The following is an 8220-nucleotide window of genomic DNA, read 5'->3' as shown; positions in this document are numbered from 1 at the left end:
AATATTAGAGATTTTCAGATATATTCGCGCATTCCCATCTGAACAGCGTGGAAAAGATTATACACTTGAAAAACTATGTCAGATGAGCGTCATATTATTGAATATCAGTAAAGGAATAGTGCAATGGGAAAAGACATATAAGGCGTAACTTTCAGTAATATGCATCAAATAATCTTATTGTGGAATATATATTTAAAAACATTTCGTCACGCCAACCGCAGTCCGAAACTTTTTGTCTTTTTGGCTGAGCTCAGATACCACTCATGTAAACTAGTAAGAGGCACGCGATGGAGCAGATAATATGAGTATCCATCCCCCAGCTGTCATTTGAGTAGGTACTGCTGTTTTTATTGCAGATGATACTGATTTTTTGTATTAAAGATTCACTGGCATCACCGATTTAAGAATGTCAAGTGATGGATATAAATAAACCATTTGAAAACCAATACGCAGTATTACAAAACTTACTTCCAACACGCGGTTTGAATAATTAAAAAAGCTGAAACTAGTATTCTTTAAAACAGCATACAAATTCTATGGAATGAAAGCATACACAAATGCTCGTCAAAAACCTATAGCTCAATAATAAACAAGTGGAATTTGATGCATGTTCGCAAAAATGTGCGCGTTACTACGTACAACCCATATAACCATCGTGCTCCCACATAACAGATCAGTGGCCTCCAAGGAGGCCAGGGTCCCCTTTTAGGAAACCCTGTCATAAACTATAAAGGGCTACCGTGCTTCTCTTGCCTGCTGTCATGCTGTCCCTCGAATTCAGCTTCAACAAAAAATTCACGAAAACGGGTTTTAGATTTTATGATTTCATTATTATTCTCGACAATGAATGATATATATACGGGTGGTAAAATGCCGAGTTATTCCAACAACATGATCATGTTTTGCAACTTACAACCAATACTTTATATGCAACTTTGTTTGACAGAGCCGCAAGGCCAAGAAATCTGAATACAAATATATATCAAAAATGTGAGGCCAAAAAAGTTACACTGCAACATAACCAAATGTGCTGTATTTACAATGGATAACAGGTTTACCAAAAAGCATTACATGCTAAAATAAATATCAATTTAGCAATCTCTACTTAGGACTTGGTGATATGCATCTGTTGATGATTTTATCTGTTTGTTTCGGAAGTTTAATGACAGAATTAATTGTGGTCGTTGGGGATGTTTCAAAAAAAAGGTTGAATGGAAAAAAGGTCTGACCAAATGTCAGGTTTGAGAGTAGTAGAGAAGTGGAAAAAATACTCTCATGTGTTTTTCATTTGATAACCACGCCACAGAACTTCTCCGATAAATATACGCAGCAATTGCTAGACGCAGAAATGCCAAGATGGGATTTCATCGCATTGCAAACCAATATTAGAGATTTTCAGATATATTCGCGCATTCCCATCTGAACAGCGTGGAAAAGATTATACACTTGAAAAACTATATCAGATGAGCGTCATATTATTGAATATCAGTAAAGGAATAGTGCAATGGGAAAAGACATATAAGGCGTAACTTTCAGTAATATGCATCAAATAATCTTATTGTGGAATATATATTTAAAAACATTTCGTCACGCCAACCGCAGTCCGAAACTTTTTGTCTTTTTGGCTGAGCTCAGATACCACTCATGTAAACTAGTAAGAGGCACGCGATGGAGCAGATAATATGAGTATCCATCCCCCAGCTGTCATTTGAGTAGGTACTGCTGTTTTTATTGCAGATGATACTGATTTTTTGTATTAAAGATTCACTGGCATCACCGATTTAAGGATGTCAAGTGATGGATATAAATAAACCATTTGAAAACCAACACGCAGTATTACAAAACTTACTTCCAACACGCGGTTTGAATGAATAAAAAAGCTGAAACTAGTATTCTTTAAAACAGCATACAAATTCTATGGAATGAAAGCATACACAAAAGCTCGTCAAAAACCTATAGCTCAAGAAACAAGTGGAATTTGATGCATGTTCGCAAAAATGTGCGCGTTACTACGTACAACCGAAGCACGCAGGAAAATGTGTGTGATGTACTAGTGATCAAAATGTTTGACCCAACTATGTTGGCATAACAGGTGCACAACTCGGTTTCGCATACGCATACCTTCCATCTCCACAAGGATATATTAATTTAGCCAAAGTCAATGCTGCACCTGAAAGGTTCCAGTTCTTCCAAAGGAAAACACGTTGCACATCGTTAGATACCAGTGGATGGTTTTACATGGCCTTGTTCGGAGTGAAAGACGAGGTCGAATATTCCAATCCATTTCAACTAATAAAATATTTCCCAAGTCCCTAAGCTTTAAGCAGGAAAACGAAATGCCCGCAGCAACACAAATGTAGTTTGACGAGCGCCAAAGAAAGTGGCTAGATGCTGTCGATAGATCTTGGCTTATATTAGTGAAATAAACTACCATTTATTCTACTAAAATTGAATTTCTGACATTGTAAGGAGATGCGATGTTACTATGTATTCAAAACTAACCCATGTAGTTATGAAATAATTGTTTTTAACGAAAATGTGCTTCCGAAGTATTCGTACCAAGATGGCGCACAACCTGAACATTGCATGTGTACCAGGTTAGGATTCAGGTTGTGCGTCATCTTGGTACGAATACTTGAAATCCATTTAAAAAAAATTGCTCAACACTATATACTCCACACCCACCTGGGTATCATTATTTATGTCATCGACATTATATCTAAACAATAAAAAAAAACTTTATGTCCCAAAACAATGTTAAGGCCCGATTCTGCCGAACTATTTTGTGTCGAAATGAATTCAGCCAAACGATAGAATCCGTCTTCAGACAGTGTTATGTATTCACGAAATAATGGGAAAAAGTTTTCCTGTGAAATGATAAAACTTCCATAATCAGTAACATACCTTTTCAATTTCTATAGAGGACATTTCACTAATTTGGGCACCTTGAGTAGATGAAAAAATTTAGATTCAAATTATCTAAAACTTTCACAAAACTGAAACAAAAATTTCATAAAGTAGCTTGCATAAGTAGCAGCCACGATTCGAAGATGTTGCAATTGGAGGCTGCTTATATCGACTAGCGTAGCATACCGTGATGTTATTCAGAGTATGTCTGGATGGGTTTTGAGATAGCATGAAATCTGTCCGTATGTAACATAATTTATTAATGGTAAAGATGAATCATATATTATAAATCAGAGGTGCATGTGTTGTCTGCGAAACATGACTATCTGTCAGCAATAATTAGCTTGCTCCTATAGATATTTGAGATCGATTTTGAATAATACTTGTTGGACACGTAGAGGACTTATGGGTCGTTTTGTTATTATTGGACACGTAGTAGTCCTATGAATCGTTTTGTTATTTTTGTCGTTGTTCTTTATCCTGTTATTCTTCTGTTTATTCCTAAATTTCCTATGAGATCTGACATTTCACCCAAAATTTCGCTGTATTAATTTTTACTTACGGGAACACTGTTTTAAACTTATTTCAAGCGGTTCCGCGATCTATAAATATCAGACCATGTACCGTTATTTGTACCCCGATTCAGGTACGGTAATGGTAAGTTACCGTATATGATTTTGGAGCGTTTTTATGGGAAACTGTTGACTCTTGTAACTAATCTGGTTTTACAGAAATGACTCGAATACGTGGTATTTCAATTCATGTTGAAACTGAATTATGAAGAATGGATCATCGTCACATGACCTGGAAAAGCTATGACAGTTCCTGAACCGTCATGGTACGCCGATACAGGTACTGGAATGATTTTCGGGGAATTTGCGAATTGCTCTGCGTGTCCATATATTTGAGCATAACTCTCTTGTGTTGTTGTTCTTTGACATAGAATTTTATCGTTATGAAAAAGCCGCTTTTTTCTTTGATTACAGGACTAATTGCTTTGAAATTTTCAGTAGTTAAAAATTGAATTTTTTGCTAGAAGGCTATTACTTTCATTTCTTTCAAATATTTCTGTGAGCTCAATGGGATTCGTTTTTTGTGTGCTATGACGTCAAAAAAATTTTCCATCTTGTGGCGGTTCCGCGAACGCATATCAACCAATCCCGTGTTCAGCGAACGTCGGTGGATCTGGTGCTTAGCGAAAGTGGTTAGATTTTATGGGGAACGATGGACTGTGGGTCCTGATCTGGTAATACAGAAGTTACTCGGATCAGTTAGTATTTCAATTCACGTTGAAACTGAATCACGAGGAACGGATCATCGTCACAGGACCTTGAAAAGCCACGACAGTACCTGTAGTACCGTCACCGGTAAACCGAGTAGTCGAGTTTTCTCTGAGTTTTTTTTCCGTTTAGCTGAGTTGTCCGTATTTTTGGAGAATCGATGATAAAACTACATGGACACGTCACAAGGTGCCCCTATTTTTTTATTCTGGCACATAAAAAACGAATCTCTTAAAGTCCACAGAAATTTTTAAAATAAGGAAAAGTAATAGCCTTCTGGCTACTTTAATCACTGAAAATTTCTTAGCAATTGGTCCAGTATTCAAAGAGAAAAGCGATTTTATAATAACGAAGGAGAGGAAAAACAAGAACAACAAAATAATATTGAAACGATCGTTATGTACACTGACGTGTTCAATAAAATATTTAGTTTTGCCCTCTGTGTCCAAATATTTAGCATAGCTCTCCTTTTTTCATATTCACGTCAAAACAACCGGTATGTGATTAATGCCCGATGTATCTCTCTCCCTCCTCCCAGTGGACTGTATGTTTTTTATCCGCCCACTTACTCAAGACAAAGTAACATCGCTAGTTTAATGAGTTGTTCTCAGTCGAAGCTAATGTATATCCACCCCCTCCTCCTAACTGTTGTTTTTGTTTGGCATTTCCGGGTTACACGCTTTAATATAACTGGCAGTCGGGCCTGTTTTGTGGGGGACAAAAATATTGTGTCCCATCACAAATCTGGCAGAGATGTCCAAAAAATCTTTGGGCCGATTTGATTTGACGCTAGGTATTAGCGGGTATTTTGCGAACACATGTTGTAATGTTGTTTCTCAAGCCTATTGGCTAAAAAGAAGTGACGGGGCTAGACTGCACACTTGCTTAATTGTGTTAATGACTATGATAACTTCCAGGTCCTTTTCTTCGGTATTATCCTAAAAATTCGTGACAGGATTTGTCTTCATTGCGGGCCATGGATCCGAGCAATGACTGGTGCTCTTCGGCGAACCCTCCCAAATTATAGTTTTTTATAAACTGGTGTCGACTTGACCCAAGGCTGGATTTTTAACTCCCTCGGCTTTACAAGCTGTACCATCGAAGTAACACCAATCGACTACAAGCCATTACTAGTCGTCCGATTGAAAGGTTTGTTCCGGGTGGTGCTAACACTGCTAACAGATAAATATCAATAATGGTTGGTATCTTTTGCGATTATATCACTGTGACTCGTTAATCCTCACTCTGACATTGTCGTGGACGTCCGCGTTTCTGGCCTCTGGTTTGACATCATGCTCATGCTGTTTAATTTTTTGAATCAGATGTAATGTGAAAGCTTTTGTCAAACGGCCCTAGAACTCATATTTGGCCTGATTCATAATTCTTGAAAAACGTTGTCACTGTTGCCCTGCATCAAGGGAAAATTTCTGGTCTTTCGCCTTCGAGTCTGGATATCGACTTTGTTAGACAAAAAGTACGGTACTCTTCGGCCGATTCAATTTGACGTTTGCTATTGCATTGTCAGGCTTTCGCGTTCATCATTGTTGTAGCACTCTCTTGTCAATTGTGTAAACCCAAATACACACAAGTCCGGAGGTTTTCGTGTTTATATTCATGTCATAGCGCGAGTCTCCATTCCACCTCTTATAAATATAAGAAGGTGAATGGGACTCAGAGAACTTATTCATTATATGCCGTGGACACAGACGGTTACACATTCTGCACCTTGACATTCTTCGAAATGTGCAGCAACGTTAGTGGAACGAGATAAATCTTTCTTAATGATGAATTTTGATAAAAAAAAAAATTGGAAGACCTTAGATTTAAAAACTCCTTTGGGAGTAACATTTTCACCTCAGTTATATCTTTAACTACAACTTCAATAACTACCAAGACTGCTTATTTCGTGCAATCACAGCATGCAAAACTAAACAGCTGATTGATTGCTAATAGATCGATAGTTTTTAGTTACTAGATCGGTAGGGCTAAAAAGCAAATACAGTCGCCTCTACTTATTAAACAACATTAACGCCTCTTCGTCACCTAGTTCGAGACTAGTTGCCTTGCCAAAACTATGACGGTTTATACTGTGACAGAATTTCTGTGTAAAAATCACCAATTTCAGACCACAAGGTTATTTGAATAGGTCACCGAACATTTTATGAGGTCGGGAAAATAAATAAATGGCTCTTTTCGAAGTCCAAGTCTTAGGAATCCGTTTGCCGCGAACTCTGCGCTGCAGGCTGGGGTATGTATGCAAGAGGAACTGATTGAACTCGAACATGATGGCATTGCACGCTTTGTGTACTCTAAGGGATATTCAAGTTATTTTTGGTTTACGATTTGCAAGTTGCACAGACGGATTAGGTCGACACTTCCAGGGATACTTGGAATCAAATCAAAATACAGATCACATCTCAAAACATCTGAGCATGATCTGCGTTGTGCCGTTACAAATGTTTCACCTCGTATTTAATGAGCTTGTTGCAAAAAAAGCCTCATCTATCACATTTTCTAGGATTGCAGGGCTTATTTAGTTGATATGTTGTTAGTTTGATTGTGGTGTTTGAATTGCATTGTTATGAATAACTCCGCGTGCTTCGATTAGTACTAATCACACAGCTTTTTTATTAAACTAATAAAATCAAATTTTTAGGGAGTTTTGGGGGATTGTAATAGGTTGTCTATCTGCTATATAAAAAGAGTGAATGCTTGCATCATCACAAGTTGAGAAGTCAAAAATATGAGACGATTTAGGGGGGTACGCGAGCGAATATAAATTGTCCAAGGGGTACCGATGAACTGGAAGTTTGGGTAACTCTGGTCTAAATGGATTAGAATCACGTGTTCTTTTAAGTGACAAACAGTAGGATTTTTGTAGAAAACGTTTCACGGCCGATTTGTTAACAAAATTTCAAAAGCTTTGATAGAGTTTGGCATGTCGGACTCATGCACATGTTCGATTTTATGGTATATATATCTGGTCAAATTTTTGATATTAAATCTTTTCTCTCTGATTGCAAAATCGACGTTGTTCCTGATGGCCAGCGTTCCCGGACATACCCATCTTTTTTGGAGTTCGTCAAGGCTCAATGCTTGATCCTACATTGTTCCTAACATTCATCAATGATATTCCATATTAGCTCATTTGCAATTCGCTCATACATTCTGACGACACAACCAACTAACTGTTTGTTATTGTCTTGATTTGAAGTTCAATAAAAAAAATCCGTTTGGGCCTTCGAATAGGGAAATCATCGGTAGTTCTCGTCTCGAAAAAAATCTTATCAATCAATTGTTATATTATCCCTTATACAACTCCAATTCGATCCCGATTCCGAATCTCGATTCCTCGACATATCTTACCGAAAAAACATACCCATCTAAGCAATAACATATGAAATCAAACAAGAGCACAATGTTCAAATTCTGGACGGACAAGAAGGCCGGAACTAGGTAGTATGGGTATCCAATCTGTCACAGGAGACAAAATTGCACAAAAAAGACGAATCCCTCAGAACCCACAGAGATTTTCAAAATAAATAAACGTTAAAGCCTCTTAGCGAAATATGAATATATATATATTTTATATACAGTGAAGTTTGCGGCGTCGTAGCAACTCAACATTTCAGTGAAGCAGTTTATACATATATGTGAAGGAATTGCCACAAAACGTTACACATTGTTTGCAATCGAAGTTTTAAACTCGAGAATCGATTTCAGTGCATCGGAATCGATTCCGCAAAGAATCGACTCTATAATCGAATCCGGACTCGAATCCGCCATCCCTAGTTGTAAACTCTCAACCAACCACAGAGTTTTGTGCTCCAAGTTACTTCCAAGTTCTTCTGTTATGTGGAATTCACTTCCTCGTTGCTGTTTTTCTGATCAGTATTGACAAGAAGTCTCGCGTCCTTGTTCATGAGAAAAATTCTCCCGTCACGTTTTAAAATAACAAATTAGTAACTATATAGTTAGGGTCGGGTTAGTAATGATTTGAAACTTTGAATTTCCAGCGTATTCTCCAATCTGC

The sequence above is a fragment of the Styela clava genome, chromosome 3, assembly GCF_964204865.1.
Source record: "Styela clava chromosome 3, kaStyClav1.hap1.2, whole genome shotgun sequence".
NCBI classification, from domain to species: domain Eukaryota; kingdom Metazoa; phylum Chordata; class Ascidiacea; order Stolidobranchia; family Styelidae; genus Styela; species Styela clava.
The sequence above is the reverse complement of the archived record's forward strand: the minus strand, read 5'-3'. Positions refer to the sequence as shown.